Source organism: Micropterus dolomieu, linkage group LG11, assembly GCF_021292245.1.
Source record: "Micropterus dolomieu isolate WLL.071019.BEF.003 ecotype Adirondacks linkage group LG11, ASM2129224v1, whole genome shotgun sequence".
NCBI classification, from domain to species: domain Eukaryota; kingdom Metazoa; phylum Chordata; class Actinopteri; order Centrarchiformes; family Centrarchidae; genus Micropterus; species Micropterus dolomieu.
This window is the reverse complement of record NC_060160.1, coordinates 25177114-25191615: the sequence shown is the minus strand read 5'-3', so window position 1 is coordinate 25191615 and position 14502 is coordinate 25177114. Positions and strand designations below refer to the sequence as shown.

The 14502-nt window shown below is 41.1% G+C and overlaps 1 protein-coding gene across 1 annotated transcript in view; it reads right to left on the bottom strand.

The window, feature by feature from the left end:
• Nucleotides 1–14502, bottom strand: part of babam2 (BRISC and BRCA1 A complex member 2) — an 82691-nt gene that overhangs the window by 27799 nt on the left and 40390 nt on the right. The gene's annotated exons all lie outside the window — the stretch shown is intronic.

Below are 14502 nucleotides of genomic sequence, written 5' to 3'. Positions count from 1 at the left end.
AGGGGGGATCAATCCACAATGCTGATTTCTTCCTGAGAAGCCTGCATGAAAACTATTTTTGTTCAGTGGGTTTTTGTCAGCCAGTCAGCCTGGCAAAGACAGTTTAGCAGCCGCTGTCCCCTCTGGACCTGCAGCTGACAGAAAGCTGGGTGTGAGTCGATGCAGACTGAATGGAAAGAACGCTTCAGCGTCGCTCACATGAAAGGTAAAAGTGTACCTGTTCCCGAAACCTTGCACGACAAAGGCGGGGCAAAGCGTGCCATCACAGAAAAGGGTGGGACGGGATAATTGTCCAAATTGGGGTTTAATGGTGTTCCGGACAGCATCTCCGTACAGGCTTTGATAGTGTCGACACTTGTTTGACTGTGTGAAGTGGGTAGGCTCGTCGAATAGTTATATAGTTTAAATAGTTTTTTGGATACAGGACCCCTTTCAATCACCACTTTGTTTTAAGCATACTGTACCCTTTAGATTCTGAATTTAGTTCCAATTTGACGTGTAGTAACTTATCAATAAAGTAAGCTCCATCTATGTTGCAGAACTTTTTTTGTTTGTTAGAGAGTCAATCTGAGTTCTTGGGTCATCCACTTCTATGTGTACACGACAAGTCTGCAAGTCCCAAAACACTGAAGGAGATGGAGAGGAGAAGAGGAAAGACACCAGAAGAAACATCTGTTTTGTTTCATGCCACATTAGCTTCAACAGCAGCACTATGAGGCTGAGCTGATGACTAGGAGCACCAATCAAATCATGTGTGAGATGGATGCAGAGGCCACCCGGAGCTGCTCGCTACAAACCTCATCTGTCTCTCCAAGGTTCTAATTTCTCATTCTGTGATGTTTTTCCTAGAGCATGGCGACTTCTCAGGCACTGTCATTAGTGCAATTCCACATCAAGTACCATTCTGTGCTCTCTCTCCCGACAGAGGCTCCGCAGTGTTAATCAAATGTCTTACAGATGGTTTGAACTCATCCATTTGTTATAATCGCTGCCCGCCGTGGTGAGAGGAAATCTAACCACCATACATGATGGACAGAGGCACAGTGCAACCAGTTTGCAGCAAGGCAGCCTCAAACGTGATCAGGCTTATTACCTAATTACACACACTTTGGTCTGCTGATCATAAAACCATACTGACCATTGGTTTGAGAAACAAAAATGGCTGAGTGGGTAGAAAAAGAAATTCCTTCACTGAACATGTTCTCTCCAAGTGGAGTGGAATTAATTTGTCTACATGTAATCTATGATTTTGACCATTGTGTTTAATTAAAGAATAAATAATATTCAAAAACAATAAAATTATTTAGAAAATTAGATAGTTGCAGCCCCGGGGATGTGACAAATGTCAGGGGCACAGGAAACACCTCTTAATGGTTTGGTCTTAAATATGCTACATGAAATGCAAATATACGGGTCCTTAATGAGTAGTTCTTCAATCTACAGTACATTCATATTGTAGCGCACGCAGATATCAACAGTCATTACAATAACTGCAGCTCCACTGATTATCATGCAGTCTGCCTTGTCGTGGCAGATACATTAGGGAGTTAAGACATAAAGAGTAGAAGGAAGGCAATGAAAGAAAACGGGGTGTGTGGCATCCCAAAGTGTTGCCTGATGGAATCAGCTCACATCAATATAGTGTGCATCAGTAAACAAGAACTGCTCTCTGTCTCACAGCAGCGCTCGCGGCTTCTGCCGCTGACGATATGGGACAGATAGAAACAGGCATGGAGATGTGGGGCTGGGGTGGGCGTGGGGTTTGGGAAAAGATTGTTTTGCTCCAGTTTGTAGCTGTCAAGTCCCGTTCCCATCTTTAAAGGTGATTTAATGGATGCTTCCTTTGGACTGAGACAGAGTAAACAGACAGATGAGAACCAACAGGAAGGTGAGAGGGCCAGAAGAAGAACATGGGGCGGCTCTGTATGGGACTATCTGTCGATTTGGTCAGACCACGGGCGCTGTTGAAGGGAGAGCCTTTTTGTGGAATGATTCAGACTCGTCTCGTCCTAGCAGACAGCGAAGAGCTGTCACAAGTCATACTGCATCAGTGAAACAAACAAACAAAATCTAAAGGCAGACCCTTTAACTTTTAGCTATTGCCATTGTCTAAATTAATGTGCTGTGCAAGGGAGCTGAAACTATGTCGATAAAAATAGTTTTAGAGATTGTTTAGCTATACATCCTGATGTATGATTATTTCACAACCCACTTTAATGTAAAACTGAGAAATAACACACTACTACTGTCCAAGGAAGGTTTAAATCAAGGGCAACTGGACTTGGTTGAAGACAAACTTCTTTGGATAACTATGGCTACGTTCAGACTGCAAGGCAAAGTGAGCCAAATCCGATTTGTTTGCCCATATGTGACTCCGATCTGATCTTTTTATGACAGTGTGAACAGGCCAAGTGACATGCAATCTGATCTTTTCCAGTTCGGATTTGGGCCACTTCCATATGTGGTCCAAATCCGATCCAGATCCGGTTCTTTTTAAATGCGACCTGAGTCTGGACACTCAGGTCGTAACTGATGTGACTTTGACGTCACTCTAGAGCAGCTGTTGTCACAGTTCTGCTGTAGACGGAGAACGGACAGTGAAAAAATTCCCTTTCTTCCACCTGAAATCCACCGGACCGCAAGCTCTCTTCTAAGTTATGTGCATGCTACATGTCTGTGCGGACACAGTGGAGAGAGAGAGACTGTAACATTAGCGAGTTGGGTAGAAGTGTTGTCCATCGCCAGAAACCATAATGAAAAGAACAGAAAGTTGTGAACACTTAATTCAGGAGAAATGTGACCCGTAAGAGGACAATGAAAAAGTCTCCCGTGAACATTGTCAGGGTTAGAAAGTATGAGCTAACCTCTGTGGCTTGTTTACCTCTGTACCACAGCGTGGTGCGTGTGACGTTGTGTTATTCTTCTGCGCATGCGGGACACTTCCAGGCCGCAGACAGTTCACACTAGAGTCTGATATGGGCCACATTTAAACAACAGTGAAACAACAAAATCAGATCTGGGAAAAAAAAATCAGATCAACAAACATGTTTAACAATCTTCATCATCAGGATCACAAAAGCCCCATGACCTGTAGCTTAGAAGTCAAATCAATGATCCCTGAGAAATAGTATAACTTGCGTTTTACGTTTTTAAATATTGTAGGTTTTCGTGACTACTGAGTGCAAAACAAGGATGTTTGTCTCGGAAGCTCGCTGCTCAAATTTCATCCTGCCATTTTCTGGAGAAAAACATTTTTATGCTTCTTTAGCAGGATGTTTAAAGTAATTTAGTGTAGAGGGGCAATACAAATGATTTACTTGACAGCTAGTTTTGGTTATGGAATAAACAATGTGTTGAGGGGGTGTCCAGTGTGGTGATAATTTAGAGGAAATCAAAGAAACTCAAATTTAAACAGGAAGTGAAAAGATAGTTTAATGAAAACAAAAGCTGACCTTTTAACCTGCCTGCCTTGAAACCATTACTTAAATTGAAATGGAAGAGCTTTTCCATCTGTAATGAAACAAAAGACCCCAAATGGCCATTAATGTTTCTGTGCACACATACACACAGTTTAAGCCCTTTTAAACAAATACACTTGAGGGCAACTGCTGCTTGCTTATGTAAAGAGTTGTTAGAGAAGGAACATAAAAAAAGCTCCACAGGCCACAGGCAGAGCCTTAATGAAGAGACTTCTTCATTGGTAAGTAATGAGCACTGAAATGGCCTGGGTCAGAGAACTGCAAGACAAGGAGGGCGTCCTGCAGGGTTGGAGGTTGGACGTTAAAACAGTATTTACTACATGACCCTGAGGGATGTGACTCAACCGCTCAAGGACTAGATTTAAGAAAGCAAGTGAAAAGTGTGCATGCGTGTGTGTGCGTGGACATCAAGGTTAGAGGGTGCCTCCGAGTCAAACCCTTTCACGTGGCCACCACCCCACGTCTTCCATTTTCTATACTCTTTCAGACACATGAACACCGACATACACACAAATGCACAGACACTTTTCCTTGTGTCCGTCCTTGTGTCTCCTGATGCCCCGGCCTCTGGCATCTCCTCTGTGTCGCATGTGACAGGTTGGAGATGTGACAGCTGTCCTTATGCCAGACCAAGTCTGGCCAAAGTCACAACACACACAAACACACTCATCCGCAAACGCCACACAGGGGCTCTACTGCAGGGCTAGTAAGGAGGAGGTAAGGGCACTTTGTCCGCCTTTTTCGCCCAACTTTAAATGTCATGCCCAACGTAATGGGGCGGCTTGACTGACAGCAGGGTTGTTGTGCAAGGACATGTCCAGCTTCTAGGCGAGCAGCTTTGAGTGCCCCTGTACACATGCTGGACACGGTGCTGCTTCGCATCCTGAAAACTACAATTAGCATAAGCAGCGGCTGCAGTTCAGGTAAGACATTTTGGTTCTTCACTTGATGAAGGGAAACTTAAGGTGCTTTCACACCTAACTTGTTTGGTTCCAATGAAAAAAAACTGGTCATTGAACCTTGATGAGGACCAACAACCACACAGAGACCTTTTGAAAATGATGGTCTCTGTCAGCTTCCATGTGGACTCTGGTGCAGTTTGTCTCTGTGGTGTGAAAGCAAACAGACCACCCAAAGGAATTTTGATAATTCTATAGATATATGATTTTATCTTTTGAGACTTTGGTCTCTGACCCCCTTTTTGGAGGCAGAATTAACAAGATGTAGGGGGAAAAAAGTGAGGAACAGAGGAACAATGCCCCTTAACTCCTTCATGCCTGAATTTATTTAGAAGAAAAAAATATATAAAAAATAAATTTCTGTTTTCATTTGCTTTCAGGTTGATGTTAAATTAAGTGGAAATTGTTAATGTGTCTATAGAACATAGAAACTATGTAAATTCAGATATGATGTAGGTATGATGAAAATTAGCGACAACAGGCATAAACGAGAAACCAGTGCTTGCAAAAGGTTCCCAGGTACGTATCGAACGCAATCGCCTCTATTTTCATTTCATCTGATCATGGCTACTTGAGATCACCGATTGGCGATCTGATCGCCAGAGGGCGGGGTTACGTTGCAGCAAGTCAGTGAAATGCCAGCATGGAAGAAACTGGTTTGTAAATGCACAGTACAGCGTTTCCCACAGAATTACCATGTAACTGTGGCGCCGCGTGTGCGGACACTGTATGGCCCGAACCCATTAATTCAGAATAATACACCCCTTAGACTCAGTTGTATGAGGCTCACTTGTTTGATGGTCAAGTGCCTGAAAAAGCTTAATGTTGCGCCCAGTTCATAAATGTTTTTAAGGGAAATTTTTTTTTTGTATTTTTTATGTGGGTAGTGGACCAATGATGATGGTATTTTTTTTAATTATCCCTGGATTTCTTTCACAGAAAACCTGATTTTACAAGGTTAAAATCACTGTAGTATGTAATAATCAAGAATATCTTACGCTATGGCCAAGTGCTATAATAATTTTTATGTGTTGTAAGGTTATATTGCAGAACTTCCTGCAATTCAGCTATGTCTATATCAGCTATTCAGGTGTATGTACTCAAATAATGGCTCCAAACTAAATAAGAGTAAAGTGTTGGCAAATAAATCTGCACAATTTACACTACAGGAGCTCTTTATTCAGAAATTTTATTTCATTTACTTGGTGGAATTTCATGTCCTTCTCCAACAAATGCATTTTAATGTCCCCCAAAAATGTTGACAATCATCACATAGCAGCACAAAAATGTATCTTCTTTGTTCAATGCCAGGAGCCTTGAACAGTGCGGAAACAAAAAGCCTTGATCAGTACAAAATGTTAAATAATACTTTGAGTCCTTCAACTGAATATAGTGAATTCAAGTCTGACATACTGACTTATGTGTTTGTGTCAGCCTTTTCATATGTTTGACAGAGACTTACACCATCACACCCTGAGGGCGAGAAGCATGGGGTCAAGGTGGCAGCTGCCAAAATGTCTTATTGCATGACATGAAATGTTCTGATTGGGAAAGAGCGTTGAGGATATTGTTCCTAATGATGTGGTGCTGCTGCTGCTGCTTGTGGGGAGGGGATGAGCAGCGATGTGGTATACTCCAGGGGCCATGATGATCCCACTGCCTAATGTCCTCTTCTGAAATATCTGCCCTATGCCATGTCCGTCCCGCTCTTTCTCCAACTCTCCTTTCCAACAAACTCTCAGCTTGTGCTGTAACTCAGGCTGATGTAAGACAGGCATGGTAGATGATTAACCAGACAACTTTGTGTCACCACATACTTGTACCCTGTGCCAGGGCTTAATTCTGACATGAGGACAATAGGGGAGAGATTACAGAGCACACATGCTCCACCTGGAACCACGGTGGTAGAACAGGACCCAAACACACCTAAACACTGCCCCGTTGCCACAGTCACAACAGCTTTGTGCATGGGGCGTGTTTGCAGACAGAATAAGAATATACTCAAGTGTGTGCCTCTCTCTCTGGAGCACACAAGTCTTATTATGTATGATGGGTGTGGTGACAAATGGTAATCTATCCAGAATCAGTAGCTAGAATGTTCCCAAGATAATTGGTCAGTGAATGCAGCCATACTGTCAGTAAGGTCACATTATGTAGTAAAATTGAAGCCTATAATGTAATCTTCTTAATTCAGATTTAGGCTTTAGGAAATGTAGTGTTGAGTGGTCTCCATTTATAGTTTCCATTTAAATACGGTATTTATACAAAGCATATACAACACAGAAAAAATGTTGTTTGTGTGCTATTGCAGTTACTCTGTCCTAAAGTACATGTACACATAATTATTAATTGTTAACTTCTAGAAGGTTGACTAGAGCATTCAAGGAAAATGTTAGCAGCTGTTTTTGAGCAGGACTTCAAAATGTTACCACAGTAAAAATTATGCTTGAAATCAACCGTGGTAAAAATAATGGTATAACAAGCAAAACAGTCACTTTGAACAGTGGCTGCAATTCACCAACACTAAGGGCAGCTTCAGTTAATAGGTCAAGCTTTTCCAGTTGGTGTGATCTTTACCATGACCTTTCAATAAGTCACTCTAATCCGGTTTAATGTCACAAGTACAGTGTGTTGCAAAACACTTAAACCAGTGGTGTCTCCACCCCAAAAAAAACCCAGCGCTTCGCATCCACTGCTTGGAAATGAGATTGAATGAGACACATAAGTCTGAGTCATAACCATGGGTAAAATACAGGTTAATACAACCAGCTGGGTCAACAGTGCAGTCAATACGAGTTGAGATAGAAAATGCATAGAATCGAATCGGGAAAGATCCAAAAATGTAAGTAGACATCCTACTGCAATAATGCCAATTACTTCATAAGTTTGAAAATACTAAAGGGGGAAAATATCAAATATTCTTCTTTCTGCTGGAGCACAAGCCGACAGTCTTCACATTGTTTGTGACAATAACTGGCAGATGACCAATAAATATGCCACTGAGACACTTAACCAAGCTGATCAGTAATAAACTGGAACACGAGTCATGTGTGTGACCGTGGCCAAGTGTCACTGATAGCGTGTCACTGATAGCATGTCACTGCAATGATCTGGCCTTCGCTGTACTGCGTGTGATGCTAGGGCTCGAAGCCACAAGGGTGACTCAAGTATGTGTGTTTGGATGTGGATAACTGCATGCCTGTGTGTTTTCAAGAAATGAATGAATGCATGTAGTATGTTCATACTGATGACACAAAACAGAGTGACCCGTGCATCAAGTGCCATCTGACTGCTAGACTTCTGTACAATCTCTAGATCTTAAATCTCAAAATTACAAAAGGGCTTACTTGCACAATGAACACAGACAGTCTTTTTCCTTCTTATCTGACTTTGGAGACTCGGATATAAAAACGTTACCAGTCACTGCAAGCTTTAAGCCAGTGCTAGACTTAACAGGCTTAACACACTGGTTTGGTTATTGTGGCATTTTCTGGGGGTGATAATAGATTGTAATTGCATTAATATTGCTTCGCTGACAGTGTTCCAGGGTGTTTTTGTCCTACTGCACCATTAATGAGACTATTCCGGTCACTTGAACCAGTGTCGCCCCTTATCCCTATTTAGGACCAATGGGACATTGGGCCTAAATAACCGTGAAATAAACGGCTTTACAGAAATTACAAATCATTTGGCGCGTGACAGAAATGACATTTTTCATGAGGATTTGTCTCGGCACTGAGGACATACCATCCAATACACAAGGCTACTACTGTATATATTTGACATGTATTTCAGCATGCACTCACGCCGCCGTACTATATGAGATGAGGACATTGCTCCCTTGGCTTTGAAAATGTTCTCCATTTCAAGATCATTTGCATTTATGATTTTAAAATCAACCTTAAATGCATAAACTGCAGCGTGTACAGTATGTGTAATGTTTTCAGAGGTGTAGCTGAACTAAGCTGCATGAGTAACAGGGAGCAGTAACAGCAGTTTGATATTTATTACTATGGACTGGTGACAGATTCACTGTTATCTTTATTGCCTGTGTTAACACGCAACAGTAATCTATTACACCACGTGGGAGCTATAGTAGACAAAATATCCCATCATACACTATCCTCCTTAAAGTTATACCCAGAAGATTTATTGATTATCTTAACATTCTTTCTCACAAATGTACTGCAAAAATAATAGATACAGAGCTCTACGCTTTCATTTAGTTTTAAGGGTTCATATGGAAATTTAGTGGCTTTTATTTAAAGAAACCACATTAATGCATCTCTTGCTTTGCTTTACAATATAATGCAGTATGCACAAGCAATTAAGGCAAACTGACTTGACTACGAGATTCCTGAAGACTTTTGAAACATAGGATCTACTCTAACAAACTAACAAAGCATTGTGCATCCCTTAACAAATAGCTTATATCCTGGTAATCCCTTGAAATTAGGGTTTGGGTATGATCGGTAATTTATCCGATCTGAACCATTAATTGAATCTGCTTACTGAACCTGAATCAATTGAAAACCCTGATCCCATGAAATCTAAAATGATAAATGACTACAACTCAAAAGATTCAGATGAAGTCTGTTGGCTGAGGAGACAGAAACAGTTATGGTATCCATATGCATATCCACTACATGCAGCTACAGCCAGAAAAGAAAACAGAACTTAACACACCCTCAAACACGTGTGCCAAAGCTCAGAATAAACAGTAAAAATAATTATCAATACACATGACGGACTCTTCCTATGACTTCCGAAGTATCACACACGCCTCTACCTGCGATTGTACAGTGGTGTAGAGTTATACTTCCTTTCATTCACAGAAAATCTTTGGTACAGGGAGTACACAAACTTGCACAATCAGCTAAAAATGAGCAGCTGCTAATATTTTTAGCAAATCGGTGTATTTTAACCTCGGTATCAGAATTTACTAGAATCACTCGCACCACTTCAACCAAATAATCTCTCACATTCACACATACTAATTTTCACTTGCACATGCAGCCAAATGACAGCACTGTAGAGCCCTGGGATGGATGGAAAATTGTTTGTTTGATGTTGTACTCTGGTTCACGTGCTTTCAGATTCTGCTACTTTGAGGCTATTAGCTTATGTACACTGCTTTGAACGTATGAAAAGGAAGAAGGAGGAGGAACACTTAAAGTAAAAAAGAAATCAGATTCTTCTTTATTGTAGGGCTTTTTGAAATCATCGGTAAGTCAAGGGTAAGCAAAGGCCAAGACTCACAGATCAGCATAGACACGAAACATATGGGGACACAATTTCACCCTGAAGCCACCAATGTGTTAATAAAAAAGCCTACAGAAGGCAGAGCAAGGCACGCGGAAGGATAAGGAATTGAGAGTTTAATCAAAACTGAACAACATCAGGGTTGAAGTGACAAAAACAAACAAAGGATTAGGTAGAAGAACATTTGGAGGTGTTGCAGGAAAAACAACGTATAGATAGTGTATAAGTTGATATAGAGCGAGGGCGGAAAGTAGGCCAGATAGAAGTAATTCCACGGAGGCATGGAGAAGTGTGGGGGGATGGAGGGAAAAAGAGGAAGGGGGGGGGGGGGGGGGGGGGGGGGGGGGTTCTCCTGAGTCTGTAATGCTGGAAATCTCTGATGCTCAGCAGGGGCTACAAGCAGGTGGGTGGGAATATTCATTTGGAGACGCAGTGTGGGTGGTACTGGCGGGGGAGGAGGGTTGGGGTGGGTGATTGTGAATAGCAGATTTGCCGAGGGAGACAGGAGGAGTGCAGGACCTTTGGTATCAGGGAGTCATATTGGGGTCACTGGAGCATCAGGGAGTGGATTTGAGCTCCGTGCTCTCTAACCACCCCTCCTAAGGCAGTGATTTCTCCTTAATTCGCCTACCCCGCTGAGGTGCTCACCTTCATCTCCTTGCACAATTCAAAAGGAGGTGACAGAAGCTTCCAATGTTACATGTCTTCTGAAGGGAATGTAACACTTTTATATATCATTTCCTGATATAAAAGACAAGTGCTTTATTTATATGTACTCATGGGGATGTAAAGAACATCATGAAAAGGGTGGGTGGGCTTTTTACAACACGCAGACAGAAATGGAACCACTTCTTTAACAAAGAGTAGATAAAAATAATGTGTTGGTCTAAACTGAAAAAGCAAGAAATGCTACACTCACTGCATATACAGTATGTTTCCAGCACATGTTTTCACCGTGTGAAAAAAAATTACAAATAAAAACAAATGGCCACAAGTGTCATCACCACTGGGGGTGAGACATACTGAGTAAATATGTTCCCTGATTGCATGTCTGCCATGACATCATGAGGCAAGAGATGACTCAGATACAGTGAGGAATATCTTGTTTATCATGTGCAAACAATTATCAATTCACTAGCGTCAGAGGCATTCTGCGGAATTAGTCACTGCGTATGGTCCCACACCTAGCTGAAGATATAATAGGGCCAAACGTGTGTCATCATCGATGGTATGTGCACTAAGGTGACCCCTGATGAATTCTCACCTTTGATGAGGATTACTAGCTTAGTATGGCAGCGCTGTATGAAAGAAAATTATACCAGGAGATGGAAAAACAGAGAAAAGCAGGTGAGAAGAGAGGAGCAGTCATAAAGCAAAGAGAAAGTGAAAGAAATGAAAGGTCAAGGAGCTCACGTTTTCTGTTGCTGCTAACCACCTCATTATGCACCGAGGCTCCGGTGCCACTGGTCATGTGTCACAAAAAGGAATGATGGAGAATGGCTGATTCCTCCACCTCCAGGCATGACCTTTCTGACAAGCAGTCTGTCAATGTAGAACCAGGGTTGTTGCTGCAAGTGATGGGTCAGTGGATGGAACCGCACCGACGGGGCTTTTTCATTTCATTTCATTTATTTGTTTATTTGACAGGGTTAGTGCTCATTAATTAACAGTAAAATAATTGTAAATGAGCCAGAGTTAGCTCAACAGGCTAATTTTCATCTGTTGTCCCTGGCAAGTTATTATGAGGGCAACCTAAAATAAAGATTTAAAATTACTTATTACAGTCCACAAGTAATAACAATATACACAGAATAGTAGTAAGACAGGACAGGCAAAACACATAACAATCAAGTAACAAACAACATAGGCAAAACATAACGAGAAATGAAAAAGACAAAAGACAATCTGCAAACAAGCAACAAATTTCAGTAGGCAGTCAGTAGTCTAATGTGCACATACCTGATCATCAATTACAACTTTACTACTACGGCTTTACTACATGTCCTGAATGCAAACACTTCAATCAAATCAATAAAAATCCATATCTGTAATATATAGAACTTCTCTCATAGCCCTGGTATAAAAAGCTTTTTTGAGGGCTTGCTCACAATTCATTCTGTGGCAGCACAACGACCAAACGACTGCATGTGTGGCTCTTGATCATATCTTTGATCATGACACTGGTGAGGTGGAGCGAAGTTGCATCAGAGGAGGAAGTGTCAGAAGTTGACAACACAGAATCTAATCCACTATTATCTAATATTTGTTGGTCAAAATAATCCATACATTAGACTTTCTTTTACTCAAAAACGACTTGTATGAGGTCAGGTCAATGAGGCCTAAAGTCCAGGCCATAAAGAGCAAGCAGAAGTTCAAAATGTGTAATGTTCACAAGAAGGTAAGTTGATAAAAAAGATCTAAGACATAATTAGGTGATTATATGGATTTATATTCACCTATAATGGGCAGTGACTTTGGACACAACAGGAGGGTTAAGCTTGTTAACCCTGCCGCTTTAACCCTACCCTGCCAGAGGTGCCCTGCCCCGGCAGGTGCAATAAAACAGCAGAGTGAGTGAGATGACTATCAAGCACAGCCTGCACATGCCCACACAGTTTTCACACTTCCTGTTGATATGGCATAAGTGATATACTGCTGTGTTTTAGTATTATGTGTTCTAATCTAATTCACTCACACAATGCATCAAATGGGAACGCTTCTGTTCAATATTAAACAAGGTCCTTTACAAATGAAAGTTTAAATAGATTAAAAAAAAAAAATCCTACTCTCTTTGTTGGTTTGCTTTTAGATATTACCATCTTCTCAGAAACTAAAAAGAAGTTGAGCCAGCAGCAGGCTGCTACTGCAGTTTAAGAGTAATGGTTATGTCATAACCCAAAGATCAAGTTCAAATATTTACTTTAGGTGCTCTGGGTGTTTCAGGGTGTGGGCATCACCAACCACTAATTGATATTTAGAAGAGCATGGATAAAGTACTTTCTGGTTTCTATGGACTTTCTGCTTTTAGGATTTTACATAGTTTACAGTACAATCAGCTGTCTACATGATCAGCCCTATCTATTCCAGGCGATTTGCTGGAGTCATACTGTGCCGTAACATTTAATGACCTCACACTTGTACACAATGCCAATCAGTGTGATTAATTCGTACAGAGTGGATTACTGCATATGATTACAGTAACACAGATCAGGACTGAAATGACTCCTCCTTTCAGTAACCAGCACATTTCCAGAAAAGTGGAACTTCCAGAGAACTACACTTTTCTTTCATAATGTTTTCTTAGGCTGATTCCCAATGTCCACCACACACACAGACTTTAATTTACATCACTTCTGTGACCATATAAGGTGCTTTAGTGCAGGAGCTTGCAAGTGTTAAAAATATTGTATGGGAACTTGGACACTGGAGCACTTTGTTAAACGCAAGACTCAAATTTCAAATATATTTTAATAAAACAGTTTCTTGCTCATTTTAATATAATAATAGCCTATAGTATTGGTAATGTTTGGTCAAAATGTATGGCACCACTTCATCTTAATGAGGCAAGACAAGAAACAGTGCTTTATGACACGTACCTGTCAACTGTTTCAGGCCTCAGATCTCCTGCTCAAACGTGCATTTGCCAATTATTAATTATGAATTCATCTGATTAGTTAACAAAACAAACACTTTCCACCAGAAAGCAGAGGTTGGAAACGGAGGGGGGGAAAACATCACCTTAGGGCATTTCATTTAATCTAATAATGGCAGTTTTGTAAGCAGTTTTGAAGGTCACAGATCCCTCTTGCACGTCATAAATGTCAGTTGAGACAGGGTTTTGCTTCAGGGTGATGCAATTAACTGTTTGCTGTTTAGAGGAAGCAGTACACATTTGCAGCTGTGATATGAATCAAATGCTTTCACTACAACAGGTGCTTTTCAGGGATTGCATGCATTAATGAATAAAAACATTATATTGTGTGCATCTGTGACAGTTACACCCAAAAATTATGTGTTTACACGCTAGCACACAGGTGTTCTTTGATTTCAGCACCATGGCCACCGTATGACTGTGTAATTTCTTCGTGACAGTCTGAAACAACTGAGATGAAAGCATGTTACGACTAACAGGAGCAACTTCACCCAGACTCTCTTTAACTCTCTCACTGTACGACATTTTCTCAGAAGGCTGAAAGCTGTGGAGTACCAGATGTTAAACCACCTGGCAGTAATCACAGCAGGGCTCTCAAATCCATGGAGCTTGTGAACAGGACAAATCCGATACAAAGTTCTGGACCTCCAACAAGGAGGCTCAATTACCTGCAATTACAGACTTCAATCAATAGACCACAGGTACATTCAGTCTCTGTGCCCTGCTTTCTAATTATGGCTAACACTGTGGGTGCTTCAAGGTGAACTTGAAGCTACCAACATTTTAAAAAAAATGGAACAAATCAGCAAAGGCCTAGTTTGTAAGGAAATAATTGGCCTTGTAGAAAAATCTGAGAAATTCTTACAAAGTCATCTTGATGTCGATGAAGAATCTTTTTTTCGGCTTCTAAATTGTGTGTGAAACAACCAACCGAGCGCTGTCCTATTTTACATAAACAAACAAATCAACTAGCTTTTTTAATTAAATATTCATGATGCTTTGAACTTAATACCCTTAAGATTTCAGTCCTGGATGATTTGGTGATACCTGCAGTTATTGGGGATAACAGCAGTGCTTTAATGCTTCAATGTTCATTGCAGCAGAAGAGCAACTGGTGTTCACAGTCAGTCTGAACCTCAGCAACAGATAC